The sequence below is a fragment of the Taudactylus pleione genome, unplaced genomic scaffold (assembly GCF_031769625.1).
Source record: "Taudactylus pleione unplaced genomic scaffold, aTauple2 ptg000170l, whole genome shotgun sequence".
In the NCBI taxonomy this organism is placed as follows: domain Eukaryota; kingdom Metazoa; phylum Chordata; class Amphibia; order Anura; family Myobatrachidae; genus Taudactylus; species Taudactylus pleione.
In genome coordinates, this window is record NW_028284572.1 from 2,690,514 (window position 1) to 2,709,610 (window position 19,097).

Here is a 19,097-nt window from a genome sequence, read left to right on the forward strand (position 1 = left end):
GCACTACTTTGTTGATGCACTTGCGGCTACTGCGCACACAATTCACAAACACAGAAAATATTTTTTTATTTTGTTTGGAGTGTACTTTGGGGGTTACAGCACCCTTTAACGGACAAGCCAGCTGGCCCTTTACTTATGGGGCACAGGCGCACGCTTGGCGCTTCTCCTTTGTTGATGCACGTGCAGCCACAGTGCACACAATTCACAAACACAGAAAATATTTTTTTATTTTGTTTGGAGTGTACTTTGGGGGTTACAGCACCCTTTAACGGACAAGCCAGCCGGCCCTTTACTTATGGGACACAGGCGCACGCTTGGCGCTTCTCCTTTGTTGATGCACGTGCAGCCACAGTGCACACAATTCACAAACACAGAAAATATTTTTTTAATTTTGTTTGGAGTGTACTTTGGGGGTTACAGCACCCTTTAACGGTCAAGCCAGCCGGCCCTTTACTTATGACACAGGCGCACGCTTGGCACTACTTTGTTGATGCACGTGCGGCTACTGCGCACACAATTCACAAACACAGAAAATATTTTTTTATTTTGTTTGGAGTGTACTTTGGGGGTTACTGCACCCTTTAATGGCCAAGCCAGCCGGTCCTTTACTTATGACAAAGGCGCACGCTTGGCACTACTTTGTTGATGCACGTGCGGCTACTGCGCACACAATTCACAAACACAGAAAATATATTTATTTTTTTTGCACTTGGGGGGAGCACCCCTGATGGACAGAGCACCCCCTGGACAACACTACAGCACCCCTTTAGGACTGGGACACTGCACAGGACTTTGGAGTGGACACAGCCCCTATGGACAACTGACTGCACAACACAGTCCAGCCAGCCCCTATGGACTTTGAAGGAGTGGACACAGCCCCTATTGACAACAGCAGCACAGCGCAGCGCAGCACAGCACAACACTACACTGCACTACACAGCCCAGCCAGCCCTAACTCTCACCCTCCCTCTTCACTGTCCACAGCTGAGTGAGAAAATGGCGCTAACGCGGGTACCTTATATAGGATCCAAAACCCACGAGACCCGGAAGGCGGGATAATGAAGTTTTGCCTCAATTTCAGATCCGAGTCAGGCGGGAAAAGTCGAGCCTGACTCGGATCGGCCTCGGATCAGGGCGGCTCGGGGGGTTCGGATTTCAGAAATCCGAACCCGCTCACCCCTACTTTAAACACAAGGTTACCCAACTCCCTTTCTCTTCTAATATTAACCTATAATGTGAATGCGTTACGATTAGCATCTTTGTCCTCTGTATCCTTAATACCAACTCTGCTGTGTGACATCCGCTGATTTCGACATAAAGACGCCCACTGCTGCTTTCTCACATCCATCTATTGTCGCTCTTCTGTTTAAACATCAGTACCATCGATGCACGTCGACCATTCACTCAGCATTTACAGCCGGTCTGCCTGCCGCAGACAACGCAAATCTCTATGCATGCAGTGGGCTCTCAAGCTGCATATGCAATTGCAGTGGCTAATTTATGCACGCCCAAGCAACGGCCTGGAATACCTGCGTTTTTCTGACAACTCCCCCGTCACCACCCCCAAATGCTCACAGGTTGTCACTCACTCTGCAATGGATTCCTCTCTGTGACTGTAATCGCAGTGTGATCACAGTGCACGCACAGTGTGGCTTATACGTATGCGCAATGTCTAACAATCGCTCGATCGGCATACGTAGTTGCATTTACGATCGCTGCTGAATCAGGCCTAAATTGTACAGGAAACCCTGGGCTGTGACTTTAACACAATAATTAGTTTTAAACATGTTCAAAGTTGCAGATAAAGCACAACAGAACTTGATGTGAATAAAAGCAGCTGTCACTGCATTGTAACACGGGGCAGATTCAATTAGCCGCGGGGTTGTTCCCGCGACTATTTGCCGTCCAAAATCCCCGCAGCGCGGGGAAAGGCTATTCAATTAAATAGCCTTTTCCCCACGCCGTAAAATCAGGACTAATGCGCATAAACACCTTGATTCCGCGTAAACTGCAGAATCAATGTGTTTTCTCCCCGTGCGCAAGGCCAATTTGAGCTGCGAGGTAAAGTCTGACTCCGGGGACTTGCGAGTGGGGTCTCGGGACTACTGCGTGAGGAATCCCCGACAACTGAATTGGACCGGTACGGCAATTAGTCGCTGGGACAACCCCACGGCTAATTGAATCTGCCCCTTCATGTACAGATTCAGACTTATTTGCATACAGATGTATTAATGTGGCACATTAATTGATCAGTGCAGTGTAGCTAAGTAGTTTTGGCACTTCTAGTCGTTTTGTGTGAATAAACGCGCATATGTCGCACGGAACCTGGACTGCCGAGAGGGACAGTTTGGTGCAACTGTGGCCACGGTACATGAGGACACACCTGTAGACAGTAATACTATATATATATATATATATATATATATATATATATATATATATATATATATATATATATAGTATATTATTGGATTGGAGTATTTGATGGTAAATGTATCATAACCCAGTGAAGTATAATCCTTCATTTTTCCAATATTGTTACAAATATTATAAACACCTTTAAAATAATTATAACAATTTACTATTTCAGTGACATCATGATACATTTAACCTTTAGGGGGCAATTTAATTAAATGCGATGTTGAATAGTGCCGGGAATGAGTGCCCGGAATTATTCAATTGTCCACATCTTGCCCTGCAATTAAGTCGGGAGATGCAGTTTATGGTGCCTAATGCAAGATATTTAGTCATGGTAAATGGCATTCTCTGTCTTAATTGCCAGGTGTGATGCTGATAGCACACACTGTAAAGGTACGTACACACGTAACGATTTGTGCAGTTAGCGATTTTCGTTAACGATTTCCCTTCAGATTTTCCCTTGAAATATAGAACGAATTTATGTCATGAAATGAATGATTTTCACAACGATTTCATCAATGATGATGGCTGTGCTTAGCTGAAATCGTCATGTAGGACAGTTAGAATGGGCAATGAACGATAACTACCAACTACAAACGGGAGCACGCATTGGTAGTTATCATTCATCGCTTTGCCCCTGAAACTGGACGATGTGTACGCACCTTTAGCCCGCAACTAGCATTGCAGGACTAGATTAGTTGGATTTCTACTCGCACCTCAGGAGGGTGTGAGCAGAAATACTCTAGTGGCGGGTTTACACCGCGCACTCATTCCTGGCACTATTCAACATTGCATTTAATTAAATTGCACCATTAGGGGTATATTTACTAAAGTGTGCGTTTTTAGAAGTGGAAATATTGCCCATAGCAACCAATCAGATTGTAGATATTATCTTCTATAAGGTGCTAGATACTGTAAATGTTAAGCAGAATCTGATTGGTTGCTATGGGCAACATCTCCACTTCTAAAAACCTGCACTTTAGTAAATAAACCCCTTAATAAATAGATTTCAATTAATATGAGTATTTGTTTTTTGTCCCATGATAATGCCTTTTTTCAGAACTGGAAAAATGGAATTATTTTGCCTGTAATGGTGCATACACACGGTCATATTTTTCTTCAGATCTGAACGATAACGATTTAAAAAATTGTTCAATCGTTCATATCTGAAGGAAAATCTGACATATCTGACATATGTATGTGTGTGTAGTTAACAAACTACAATACCCGGAGCTCCAAAATAAATACAAAATTGATCATATTAATCATCCACCTGCTAGCTAGTAGCAATCTTTGATCTAGTTAAGACCAAATATATAGACCTAGGGATGAAAAAACACTGTGTTGCTACTGCGCAAGGTAGATATGATGTTAAATGTATATACAGAAAATATATAACATTTGTGCTCTCTGAAAAAATGGATGGGAGACTGGATAGGTAAAATATCTATTTACTATCCAATGATACACATATAAACAAACAAAATCACAAGCCAATAACTGATGGTTACTATAAGTGACACTGTATATTGATATATCAATGTTTAGTGTCGATTGGCATAAATCACAATAATAAATAAGTAAATAAATAAACAAAAGTATTCTCAGAAAAAGGTGCTGGCGTCCCAGCTTCAATGAATAAAATGGAATGTAGAACGTAGCTTCATCAATATGTAATAAACATTAACTGAAAGCGTGGCCACGCTAATAATGAGCATACAATCTCATGAGGATAGATTGTACTGTTGAGAGATAGCCAATTGAGTATGAGGTAAAACTCACGGGATGCGGTGAAATCCACTGATTATAAGTCAAATACACTTTTGAAAAAACTCTTCTAATCCTCCAGCATCTGCTACAAATACAAACGGCACTGGCCGCTATGTGTGCGGCTGCAAGGGTTTGCTAGACAATGTGCCCTCCGGTAATATCTAACCTTAACACAGATGGTGTGGCAGCAGCTCCAGCCGCTTGATGAATGGTAGGTGAAGTGTGCACTGAGAATCAGCTGGTCGGCAGGTCCCGCTGTGCAAGCGGCAGATTGGGCTTGCTGGGCTATAAGTCCTCCAGCGGCTCCTGTGTCAGGCACGTCTGTGGGGAAGCAGCTCCAATTTCTGGCTGAAGGATCAGCAAGTTAACCATAGGCTCTAGCTTATTCTTTGGTGGAGAGTAATCCCAAAGTTCTCAGCTGGAAAAAGGGCTTTGGGCTGTAAAATTCCTGGGTCTCCTGGAAGGCCCTTGGTGGCTCTGGTCAACGCGTTTCGTCCTATAGGATTAGGACTTTTTCAAGACTGGAGACATGTCTCTGTTGGTCTCCTTTTAAGCTTCCAGGATTGCCTTAATTGATTATTTAATTCTATACATGTGAATTACCTTCTTCTCTTCAATTAAACCATCAACAGAAATAGGAAGAGAGATTGTGTCAATACATATGAATATATACACACAGTTTCTTTTGTCATTCAACATTAAAGATATTATTTGTTCATTTAGTTTACTTGTTTATTCATATCTATATATACATATATACACTTACAGAACATTTTTACTAAGTTAAAGTTGCTAGTAATTAATACTCCAAATCTCCCATTAAACTGAATATCTCCATCTTTAAAAAAAAAATTATACCCATGTAATCTGTGACTAGCTGATATAATTATTCAGATTTTATAAAAATACACAACATCTGTCTATATAAGACATGTCTAAATGTATAGAATGTTATCTCTGGAATAGATAAAATTGAATTATGTTTAAATAACAAATAAAAAATAATAAATAATAAAAATATATAATGAAAAGGATTGTAGAGAAAGGGATTATGGAAAAAAGGGATTATAGAGAAAAAGGATAAGGGAGAGAAGAGGGACATTTTACCTAAATAGAACAATTGCCCCAAACAAAAGAGATGTAAGGAGAGAGGTACTTGGAATAAATCCAACTCACATAAGAGTACCAATTGAGCTGGCGATATATAGATGATACATGATAAATGATAAATACAACTAGTGTTGTCTGATGGTCTAAATGGAAACTATATGTGATAGTGGTTCCTACAAGCAATGGAGGACATAATATTGTTAAAAGTGCGGCGACCGACGTCCCTCGCACTATAAAAATATCTCCTCCAGCACGTCTATGGAATAAGCATGGAGGCTATACATATAAGTGAACATAGGATACTAACAACAGTGGCTAATGAATAGCCAAAACCTAACAACCATTAACAAGTCGGCAAGGACCGAGTGACAGCTCATATGGTATCAATAATAACAAGTCCTATGAGAAAGATATACTAATCCAACGACATATAATCTAATGCCTCATTGAGTCCTTTGGGGCTCAATGTATCCAATTTAAAGATCCAAGCCGCCTCTCCTAGACAAAGTTTCCGAAACTGATTTCCACCTCTTTTTGTTGATCCAAAGTGTTCCACTGCCAATACAATCAAACCCTGCGGATTACCATCATGACATTGAGAAAAATGTCGCGATACACTATGTGTAAGTATTCTATTCACAATGTTGCATCTGTGCTCCCTAAACCTGGTTTTAATAGACCTGGTAGTGCGACCTACACATTGTAGGGAGCATGGGCATTGAAGTACATACACACAGTGTGTAGTTTCGCAATCCATGAATTGTTTAATTGGGAACACTGTTCAATTGGCAGTGGAAACAATGTCTTTTGCTTTATTTATCATATGTTTACACGTCAAGCAAATAGATCTATTGCACTTGTAATTCCCCAATGGTTTAGAAGGTAGCCATGTATTATCATAGCCGCATTTTTTTGAGGCAAGTTCACTCGTTGCTAGCATATTTTTAAGATTCATATTCTTTTTAAACGTAATTCTAGGTTTATCTTTAATGCAATTTTTTAATATAGGATCCTGTAATAAAATTGGAAAGTTGTTATATATAATTTTCTTAATATTGTTGGATTTAACATTATATCTAGAGATAAATGTGACACTATTATCTGAAAATAAATTATTCTATCAATTGGAGGATTTACTTAAAGAGGAAATGAGGAATTGGTGGGACAGTATTTCTTTGCAAAAATATCTGGATGAAAAAATTGTACCCAGAGGTTTAAGGATATTTAAACATCTATATATTAATGACAACCCAGACTTACAGAAAGAATGGGATGAAATACTGGACCATTGCTCATTTTCCCTTATAAAACTTCTAATTAAATATAGGAATGAAAGAGTCACAAAGATAATTGATGAAATAGAAGTTGTTAAGGATGATTTACTTAAACACAAGGAACATATTCTGTTTAAAGAAAAGGATGAACAAATTAATAATAGAGTGGAGAGATTTGAAAGAGAAATTATATTAACTAAAAAATGTAAACTAATAAGAGACCAAGAAGACTATAGGAATGACAAAATAAGATCTTACAATAAGAAAAAGAGAGATGTTTATATGAGGGAACAACCTCAATTTGATAGATACTCTACATCTAGGAGAGACACTGAAAAGGTGTCAACCTATCAAAGGCCTACACACCAGCAAGTTTATTCACCTATTGACCGTAGAGGTAAGGGATTTATGGATCAGTTTCCATCTAAGAGAGAAATCCCTCAAGAGAGAACATATAAACCCTCTAATGTAGTATTCAAGAAAGATAGAGAAAGGCCCACCTCAACTGGGGATTTTTTTCCGTTGAACAAGTACCGTCATTCAAATTCAAACGACACTCATATCAATTTAACTCCAAGAGGAAAGCGAAGAGAAAGAGAGGAAGAAGAGGTAGAGGAAAAGGGAATAAGAAAAGTAATATACAGATAGATACTAGAGGTATATAAACTTACTGAGAATCAAATTAAACTACTACAAAAAGGTTTTAGTTTTGCACCTACAAAAGAACCAAATATTTTTGAATTATTTCTGGACCTGAATAAATTCATTAGGGAACTATGCAGAAAACGATACTTTGCTTCCAAATCTCATAATACTTATACAGATATGCCTATCATATTGAATGAATCAGATGAAGAAGGCCTATCTTGTCTAGAAGAACTTTTGAAAGAGAATAATATGGAGGTATTATTGTTTGATACTAAAGTACAAAAAAAAATGCTCAGGTTGCAAAATTTACTAAACTAAAGAAAAAATCACAGTTCTTCCCTCTTGAACATAAAAGTCCTGCCATTAATTTATTTTATAATAAAACTTTGAATGAATTCAAAACTCTCTGCTCAAGAGTAGAGAAAAAATAAAAAAACAAATTCAGTCCTTTGTCATTTAAACAAAATCTGTCCAAAGAAGAAAGATTAGCTTTAAAACAATTAAAGGATAATAGTTCGCTTATCTTGAGATCAGCGGATAAAGGAGGAGGAATCATTATTCAGGACAAAACTGACTATATTTGTGAAGCCAAAAGACAGTTATGCGATAACAAATATTACAATATTTTGTCTAAAGATCCTACTGCAAATTACTGTCGAGAATTTGATAATATGTTGGTTGAAGCCAAGATTGAGAGCGCGATATCCGAGGATGAGTTTAAATTTTGACATTGCGCACATCCCATAACCCCAATTTTTTATCATTTACCAAAAATTCACTAATCACTTTTATCACCCCCTGGGCATCCTATTATTTCACGTATTGGTTCTATCATTTCTAATTTGTCACATTTTGTTGATGTTCACCTACAGGGCCACATTGTTAATTTAAAATCACATTTGAAAGATACAAAACAATTTCTACAAAAGATCTCAGAAGTAAGTTGGACAGAAGGGTGGGGATTACTCACCCTAGACGTCCAAGCATTATATACAAATATTCCCCATCAAAATAGACTGGAAGTTGTTAAATATTATCTAGAAACTTTTGAAAGCCTATCGGCAAAATGGAATAGGTATGGAGTACCGACGGCTGCATGGCCGGCGGTTCGATTCCCATCAGCGGCAGCCCGACAGGAGCAGAGTGCGATGCAGCGGATGCCCGACAGCGCTGGAAATCCCGATCGTGGATAGGTAAGTATCCACTAACCTAACCCCCTTAACCCTAACCCTCCTTAGGGGTGCCTAACCCTAACATCTCCTCCAAGTGCCTAACCCTAATCCCCCCTCTAAGTGCCTAACCCTAACCACCCCCTTCCCCGCTGCCTAAACCTAAGTACCCCGGGGGGGTGCCTAACCCTAAGTCCCCCCCGGGGGTGCCTAACCCTAACCCTCCCTCCCCCTAGCCTAACCCTAACCCTCCCAGGGGGGTGCCTAACCCTAAGTCCCCCCTGGGAGCCCTAAACCTAACCCTCCCCCCCGCGGCTGTCCACTCGCGGTGCCCGGCATCACTACGATCGTGATGCCGGGCACCGGTCTCCCGGCGTTGGGGAAATGCGGGCGTCTAAATCTAGATGCCCGGCATTTCACCCTTGCCAGGATAAGACAGTCGGGAAGCCAGCTGCCGGTATATAGGCAGTCGGTTTCCTGATTGCTTCCCGGCAAAACGACGTGACTTTGTATTAAATTCTATACTATTTATACTCACTCACAATTATTTTTTATTTGAAAACACTTATTATTTGGAAGCACTTGGGACGGCCATGGGGACCAGGTTTGCGCCGAGTTTTGCGAATCTCTTTATGGGCCGTTTCGAAGATGAGTTCATTTGGAACGGTCCATATGGAGATGACCTGGTCCTCTATGGCCGTTTTATTGACGATTGAGTTATTATTTGGAAAGGGGGACAAACACGAGCACAAGAATTTGTTAATTATTTGAATAATAATAAGTATAATCTCACTTTCACTCACAATTTCAGTTTTGACTCTATTAATTTCTTGGATATCGCGCTCTCAATATGAGATGGTGTTTTGGTTCCTTCAAATTATGCTAAACCTGTAGGTGCAAATAATTATCTGCACTACAAAAGCGGACATTACAAACCTTGGATAGAAAATATCCCGAAAAATCAGGTAAGATTAAGACAGAACTGTGCTGATGATGGCGATTTTTGTGTTCAAATGGAGGAAATTATGACACATTTTAGAAGAAGGGGTTATCCTGAGTATTTGCTATATAGTGCAACAGTCTATGGTAAATCAATTAATGGAAAAGATCTCCTTGTGAATCAAGAGAAGAAAAAATCTAAATTTAATTATCAAGATAAATTTTCAGATAATAGTGTCACATTTATCTCTAGATATAATGTTAAATCCAACAATATTAAGAAAATTATATATAACAACTTTCCAATTTTATTACAGGATCCTATATTAAAAAATTGCATTAAAGATAAACCTAGAATTACGTTTAAAAAGAATATGAATCTTAAAAATATGCTAGCACCGAGTGAACTTGCCTCAAAAAAATACGGCTATGATAATACATGGCTACCTTCTAAACCATTGGGGAATTACAAGTGCAATAGATCTATTTGCTTGACGTGTAAACATATGATAAATAAAGCAAAAGACATTGTTTCCACTGCCAATGGAACAGTGTTCCCAATTAAACAATTCATGGATTGTGAAACTACACACTGTGTGTATGTACTTCAATGCCCATGCTCCCTACAATGTGTAGGTCGCACTACCAGGTCTATTAAAACCAGGTTTAGGGAGCACAGATGCAACATTGCGAATAGAATACTTACACATAGTGTATCGTGACATTTTTCTCAATGTCATGATGGTAATCCGCAGGGTTTGATTGTATTGGCAGTGGAACACTTTGGATCAACAAAAAGCGGTGGAAATCAGTTTCGGAAAATTTGTCTAGGAGAGGCGGCTTGGATCTTTAAATTGGATACATTGAGCCCCAAAGGACTCAATGAGGCATTAGATTATATGTCGTTGGATTAGTATATCTTTCTCATAGGACTTGTTATTATTGATACCATATGAGCTGTCACTCGGTCCTTGCCGACTTGTTAATGGTTGTTAGGTTTTGGCTATTCATTAGCCACTGTTGTTAGTATCCTATGTTCACTTATATGTATAGCCTCCATGCTTATTCCATAGACGTGCTGGAGGAGATATTTTTATAGTGCGAGGGACGTCGGTCGCCGCACTTTTAACAATATTATGTCCTCCATTGCTTGTAGGAACCACTATCACATATAGTTTCCATTTAGACCATCAGACAACACTAGTTGTATTTATCATTTACCATTTATCATCTATATATCGCCAGCTCAATTGGTACTCTTATGTGAGTTGGATTTATTCCAAGTACCTCTCTCCTTACATCTCTTTTGTTTGGGGCAATTGTTCTATTTAGGTAAAATGTCCCTCTTCTCTCCCTTATCCTTTTTCTCTATAATCCCTTTTTTCCATAATCCCTTTCTCTACAATCCTTTTCATTATATATTTTTATTATTTATTATTTTTTATTTGTTATTTAAACATAATTCAATTTTATCTATTCCAGAGATAACATTCTATACATTTAGACATGTCTTATATAGACAGATGTTGTGTATTTTTATAAAATCTGAATAATTATATCAGCTAGTCACAGACTACATGGGTATAAAAAAATTTTTAAAGATGGAGATATTCAGTTTAATGGGAGATTTGGAGTATTAATTACTAGCAACTTTAACTTAGTAAAAATGTTCTGTAAGTGTGTATATATATAGATATGAATAAACAAGTAAACTAAATGAACAAATAATATCTTTAATGTTGAATGACAAAAGAAACTGTGTGTATATATTCATATGTATTGACACAATCTCTCTTCCTATTTCTGTTGATGGTTTAATTGAAGAGAAGAAGGTAATTCACATGTATAGAATTAAATAATCAATTAAGGCAATCCTGGAAGCTTAAAAGGAGACCAACAGAGACATGTCTCCAGTCTTGAAAAAGTCCTAATCGTATAGGACGAAATGCGTTGACCAGAGCCACCAAGTGCCTTCCAGGAGACCCAGGAATTTTACAGCCCAAAGCCCTTTTTCCAGCTCACACTTTGGGATTACTCTCCACCAAAGAATAAGCTAGAGCCACTGGCTATTGGCTGCAGCAGTTACAGCTAACTTGCTGATCCTTCAGCCAGAAATTGGAGCTGCTTCCCCACAGATGTGCCTGACACAGGAGCCGCTGGAGGACTTATAGCCCAGCAAGCCCAATCTGCCGCTTGTACAGCGGGACCTGCTGACCAGCTGATTCTCAGTGCACACTTCACCTACCATTCATCGAGTGGTTGGAGCCGCTGCTACACCATCCGTGTTAAAACGTGCCTGACACAGGAGCCGCTGGAGGACTTATAGCCCAGCAAGCCCAACCTGCCGCTTGCACAGCGGGACCTGCCGACCAGCTGATTCTCAGCGCACACTTCACCTACCATTCATCGAGCGGCTGGAGCCGCTGCCACACCATCTGTGTTAAGGTTAGATATTACCGGAGGACACATTGTCTAGCAAACCCTTGCAGCCGCACACATAGCGGCCAGTGCCGTTTGTATTTGTAGCAGATGCTGGAGGATTAGAAGAGTTTTTTCAAAAGTGTATCTGACTTATCATCAGCGGATTTCACCGCATCCCGTGAGTTTTACCTCATACTCATTTGGCTATCTCTCAACAGTACAATCTATCCTCATGAGATTGTATGCTCATTATTAGCGTGGCCACGCTTTCAGTTAATGTTTATTACATATTGATCAAGCTACGTTCTACATTCCATTTTATTCATTGAAGCTGGGACGCCAGCACCTTTTTCTGAGAATACTTTTGATTATTTATTTACTTGTTTATTATTGTGATTTATGCCAATCGACACTAAACATTGATATATCAATATACAGTGTCACTTATAGTAACCATCAGTTATTGGCTTGTGATTTTGTTTGTTTATATGTGTATCATTGGATATTAAATAGATATTTTATCTATCCAGTCTCCCATCCATTTTTTCAGAGAGCACAAATGTTATATATTTTCTGTATATACATTTAACATCATATCTACCTTGCGCAGTAGCAACACAGTGTTTTTTCATCCCTATATCTGACATATCTGATTTGAACGATGCGCATTCCCGATGGTCAGATAACGATATCTGACATTTGATGTGTTTGTAGTCAGACTTGGACGATTCCATTCATTTTAATGCAGTCAAAAATCGTTCAATCATTCAATCGTTCATCTGACAAATCTGACCGTGTGTATGCTCCATAGGACTTTTGTATGTATGCAATATTACTCCTTTTCCTAATTCAGTATGTTCTTTATCGGTTGTAGAAATTTTTTAGCTTCTTTTAGCTGGCCTACTTAATTAAATAGCCTCTAAGAGCTGCCTTGTGGGTAGACCAATTTAGCCCAGGATTAGTATAGTTTGCCATATTAATTTCAAATAAATTATTAATTTGAGTTTTGACAGATACTTGCTCTTATAAGCTTGAAATGCAAGAGTAATTAAACCTCCATATACTGTAGAAGGGTGTTATACTTATATTGTCTAATTTTAAGATTGCTGACTAGCCTGTCTAATACTGTGGAAGTATATTAACCCTATGTATGATTTTACAGAAATTTAAGAATAAGGATAATATAGATGGAAAAATATGTATTATTTTCAACTATCAACTAAAATTTGTGAAGTTTCTAGGTAGTGACTAAACTTACTATGATTTTATAGCCTTAAATCAAGGGTGGGGAACCTTTTTTCTGCCAAGGGCCATTTTGATATATATAACGTTATTCACGGCCATGCCCCCTTCGTGTGATGCCACACGGGGGCGGGGGCCACAATTGCCAATGATTACAGCAATGCCCGAAGCATCCTGAGGATGCTTCGGGGAGCTGTAAGGGCAGTGGTGTGACCGCCTGAAGTGTCCTAAGGAGGCTCCAGGTGGCACTGCTGCATAGATTCTGGCTGCAGGATGCCATTCTAGACACCTTGCTAGCCAGATAAGGCTAGCAGAATAAAGCTCTGAGGGCCAAACCAAATGATTCCGAGGACCTTTTACCTTTTTTAAACCCCTGGGCCTGAGGTTCCCTATCCCCGCCTTAAATCATCTCTCATATAATGTGGTATTTTCTCTCAAAGGGGTCTAGTCATGAACAGGGGCAGAGTGGTCCCAAAAAATGAGGTATGCAACTTGCCGCGAGTTGTGGAAGTGGATACTTAACTACGTGAGCAATTTAGTACTGCTCCGGCGCGGGGACAGCTGCCCCAAGAAGTAGCTCCAAGCCGGCCTTCTGTACATGCATGTCTCACAGCGCAGAGGTAGCGGAGGCATTCGCTTGGATCCCTCTTCACAACTCAAGATCTCCTTTCCATAGGAAGGAGTGGGGCTCTAGGAATCAACGTAATCTGAAGAAGACCCTAGTAGTGCGATGGGGACTTACCCTGTTCGGCAGTGTCATGATGATGACTTCTGGCTGAGTTGGCGTGGTTCTGGTGGTGAGTAACTCCCCTAAACATAATCTTAACCCTCACCCCTAAACCTAGCGCCTAACGCTACCCTCCCACAGACTAACCCTCCTTCTGGTGCTGAATCCTAACCCATCCATCTGTCAGCCTATCACTCCCATCCCACAGCCTAACCCTCTCCTCCCACAGACTAACCCTCCTATTGGTGCCGAACCCTAACCCTTTCATCTAGCAGCCTATCCCTATCCCTCCCATCCCGCAGACTAATCTTCCGCTCTCTGCAAAATCTTGACATTTCATAGGTCAACATTTCACATGTCGACAGTATTAACCTGTCAACATTCTGCAGATGTTGACATGTCCCATGTCGACAGTACAACAATGTTGGCATCAAAACTGTTGACATTGTAATGTCCACATTATGACTGTCAATGACTCGACGTGGTGACTGCATCCCCAAGAGATCTATCTGTGCATTTAATCTGACTGATTTCTATACTGTATTTAGTGTTGGGTTGGAAATGCCTCCTATCTGGATGGCAAAACCTGCTAATTTCTGAACACAGTGTAAAGTGACTTGTGTTTAATCTGCATATACAATATAAGAAAGATGATTATTTATTTATTATTATTTATTAACAGTTTCTTATATAGCGCAGCATATTCCGTTGCGCTTTACAATTGGAAACATTGATAGAACAAAACAGGGTAATAACTGACAGATATAGAGGTAACAGGGCCCTGCTTGCAAGCTTACAATCTATAGGGAAATAGGCATTGATACACAAGGATAGGTGCTATATATATTGCAATTTGGTCCGGCCAGAATGCAAAGTTTCTTGGAGGGCTGCATGATCCAGTCACACAGGAATGTCGGCAAAATGTCAGGAGTATGTGAAAGAAAGACAATATGTGAGGTTATGTGTGGACTGTGAGAGGGGATGTAATAAGATATGGAAGCTATGAAGGTTATGTGGTCAGTTCTGGAATCTGATAAGCTTGTCTGAAGAGGTGAGTTTGTACCCCCAGAGTCCCTCTCCTATGCACAAAGGGCCTGATTCAGACCCACTCGCGAGCGGCTGTCCGCTCGCAAGTGGGTCGATGTTATGGACTGAGCATGCGCACGACGGAGGGAGCTCCATCGTGCGCATGCGCCAGACGCGATGAGCGAAGGAAAGTCCTTCGCTCGTTGTGTCCGATCAAAGGGGGCGTGCTGTCAATGTTGATTGACAGCACGCCCCCTTTGGTGGGCGTGCCAGGGGCGTGCCTCCCTGACGGGGCGTTCCCACGGGAACGCCTCCCGTCAAAAGCCGGCCTACTGACATCACTAGTGATGTCAGTGGGAGTGATTTTGGCTCTGATAGAGCCAAAATCACTCCGGAGCTTGCGGTTGAAAACCTCAACCGCAGGCTCCGGCTCGCAAATTCGATGGTCGCGATGGTCTCGACCATCGCGACCATCACAATGGACGCTCGTATAGCCTGTGGGTGGTGACCCACAGCTATACGAGCGTCCAGGAGGACGCTCCATGAAAATGGAGCCCGGCCCTCATTCAGAGCGTGCGCTCTGCTCAGAGCATACGGCTCTGAATGAGGGCCAAAATGCGTTAGAACACCAGAAATGGAGTGATATAGCATGGTGTGTTTCTCTCCTTACATGCATTTTAATGACATAGTTGCAAGGACTGTAATAGTGTAGAATCGGGGTTCTCAACCACAATCCTGAAATACCACTAATTCTGGCCATACACTAGTATGACCAGGATAAGATGAGATTCATCTTACGATTTCCCTTGAACTCCCCGGCAGTTCCCTGGCAGTCCTGGCCGCACTAATTGGTGCTTTGGACACACGATGTACATACAATCTCACGATACGATCGATCACATGCCTGCTGAAAAACTGATCATCATTCTTCAGAATGTCACTCAAATGATGCCGGTCGGACGTACGATGCTTCGCATGTACAAATACACGGCACGATCTGCATGTGATTATGATAGACAATGTAGGCTGCACATCTGATCATACGATACATTTTAAGAGGGATGGGAGAGCGCATCGGATCTTATCCTACCTAAATGCAACACGATTTCGACACAATTCATCGTACGACGCGTCTAAAATCGGGCAATCGGACCAAAATCGCACTAGTATATGGCCAGCATTTCAGGTCATGTTTTCTGTAGTTCTGTCTGTGGAAGCAGGTGATATAATTACTGACTCACCTGTGAATGATTAAAGAAATCCGCAAACTTTTATCTATTGGTGGTACTTGAGGATTAGGCTGAAAACCACTGGTTTAGATAATAAAATTACATACTGCAATGTCAAAAATCTACTGAATCACCAGCACCAGTTTTGTGTATACTCTTGGATGGACATTTTAATTTGCTCGCTACTTGCAGTGCTGTACATGCTGTATTAATTTAGTTTGTTTCTAATGAATAGCAGGAATAAAATATTTGTCCTGGAAAGTGTATGCAAGTGTAACATTTTAGCAATAATATAGACAAAAATAATTCCTTTCAACTGCAGGCTTCCAAGTGTGGAAAAAATTATGGTGCTTATAAGAAACAATTTGTAGTCCTCCATTTAGGCTCTACCAGTGAACTTAGATACTGAATAATCAAAGTTAAGCTTAATGACCGCTAAAAAAAAGCTCACTGCCTTTCACAAGCTTGTTTGCCATGTGTCATTCATTCAGAAGCAATTATTCTGTAATAGGTTTAGCAAAGAGTACAGATGTGTGATAGAAACTTCACAAAAAACAAGGCTTATTTCATTAAGTGAATAGCGTGATCACATTACATTTGAATTTACATAATACTAGACAATAAAAAAATGGATTGCAATGAAATTATTAATATGATTGTTTTACAGTTAATATTATTACAACCAACATAGTATATAATAAACCAATAAGCTAATTTAGAGTACTACTTTATCACATTAATATTTGAGCTGCCAAATCAGCATCCAGAAACAGGATAAAAGAGGAATCAATTTTACAGTTATGAGGTGAGGTTCCTAAAATCTTACATAGACAATGGTATATTTCACATCTCTCTAATGCCTTGGTAATAAACCTTCATCATTCCCCTTTATCAAGTTACACTGCGCAACAGTGAAAATGTTTATGACATGAAAATAGTTACTATTAATTTATTTCAGCATGCGTAGAATAAATATGACATTTAAAAGGAATTGGTATGAAATACCGATGGACGGGATGCCCGCTGTCAGTACACTGATAGCGGCATCTCAATGGTTCAAATCCCGAAAGGGAAACGGTGAGTAATGTTCCCCTGTCCTAGTTACCCCCTAGCCCTCCTTTCCTGTGTGGAAGGCTGTGCTGGGATCAAGTGTCTGATGCCAGCATCGGCAGAGCTGCAGGGAAAGGCAGAGGGGATGTGTCCTCCGCGGGACACATCCGTTGCCGGCACTAGGACAGTGATGTCCCCAGCGTTGGTGCAGACGCCACGGGCACCTGGTGAGGGGACCGTCTGGTCCCTTCCACCAGTGCCGGCGGTACAGTGGCGTCGGGAGAAGCTTGGCTCCGGGCGCAAGCTCAGCGGAGCTTGCCGTCCCCGGCAGTCAAGAAACGGCGGCGGGTGTATGGCTCTGGCCGCAAGCCAGACACGGCTCGTGGGCCAGCAGCCAATAGGAGGCGGACGCGACGAGACAATCACGGCTCGACGCATCATAGCCCCGCCCTCTCACGGCGTCAAGTTTTAGGTGCTGCTGGGCGGGAAAAAGCTGTTCAGCAGCGGAGAGGGAGGAGTGAAGACCTGCCAAAGACAGCGTCGCGGCAACAGGTCCGGCAGCCGCCGAAGAGGCCAGAAGACACCGCTGTCAAGAAAGAAGACAGGCGGTGCCGGCTGGATGAGGATAAGAGGAGGCGCCGCCGCTGGCCAAGACGGGCCAGCGGCCAAAGAATGTGGCTGAGGACCGGAGAGGATTGCGGGGGAGGGAAGTAAAAGAGCTCCATGAAGTTCCCCCCACAGCCTCTTCCAACGGAGCAAGTAGGCCCTCAGTGAGGCCTACCATACACCCCCTCCATAGACCACCAGGGTTGTCGGGCACTAGGCTCGTGGGTAAATAGGCGGGCACAAGGCCCGGGGCTCAGTAGAGGGCAGTAGGTCCTATAGAATTCTCTTAAGCCTGGTTAGGAGCCAGTGATCTGGGTGTTAGGCCCAGATCACTGAGGTTGCAAATAGGCGGGCACTAGGCCTGTGGCCATCAACCAGGCTCTAGGCCTGTAACCTATCCAGGAGGGTGTTAGGCCCTATATAATAAGTGAGCCCCACAGTTAGGCAGGCCCATAGGCCTGATCCCCATATAAAGTGATGCTGGGCATTAGGCCCAGGCCACTATCAGAGCCCATCATTAGGCAGGCCCATAGGCCTGAGCCACACTATAGGAAGGGGACTCTGGACAGTAAGCCCAAGTCCCTCCTATGCCCTGTATTAGGCAGGCTTAAACGCCTGAGCCGCTAGGTAAGATCTTGGGCATTAGGCCCAGGGCCCTGAGCCCATTAACATTAGACCACTGGTATAGAAAGTTGGCAGCCCCCGTGCACTTGATTAGAGGTATGAGCAGAAACCCCCATGGAGAGCTCTCCGTCTCCCATCAATAAGCTAAGTGTTTCCCCAGTCACTAAGAAGAGGAGCTGGCCAATTCTGGATAGGCAGGTAGCAGGCATTTAAAGGGACAGCACCGTGTTTTTCTCTTGTGTACTTAGAGTCTGTGATTGGTGTTCCGTGCAGGGTAAAAGTTCAGTTATTGTTATATCTGTCGCACTACACACACTGTAGGTTGAGGGCGATGTTGTCTTAGTATGTGTAGTTGCATGACATAGGTTTAGGCCCTGCATGGCTGTGGTGTATATCTCCTTGCAGGGACCTGTTGGCGAGTGAGCGGACGAAGAGCAAGAGTGGACACGGTGAGAAATATCTGTGTGTATTGCCTCTCCCTCTTTGTTTGTCACTACCTATCCTTCCTTCCTTCTGGGCGGACGGTGAACCTTGCAACCCGGTGCAAGGATGGGTCTTCACCTGGTGCGTGAGTACCGATAGGTGAAAATTCGGGATCTGAGGCCAAAAGTGCCAATGATGATCTTCAGTTAAAACCTGAATTTATCCCTCGGTTCGGTAGGGCATGTCTTCCTCCTAGGTCATCGTGTCTATGTTCTATTTTGGTAGTTCCAGGACCGTCTGTTCAACACACGGCCTGAAGGTGAGAGGGTGGAATGCAAGGTAAGGAACTGAAGTACACCTGCATGGCAGCAGGCACTGCACCGCACCCCTCTTACACCTGCACCCTGATACTAACCCTCCC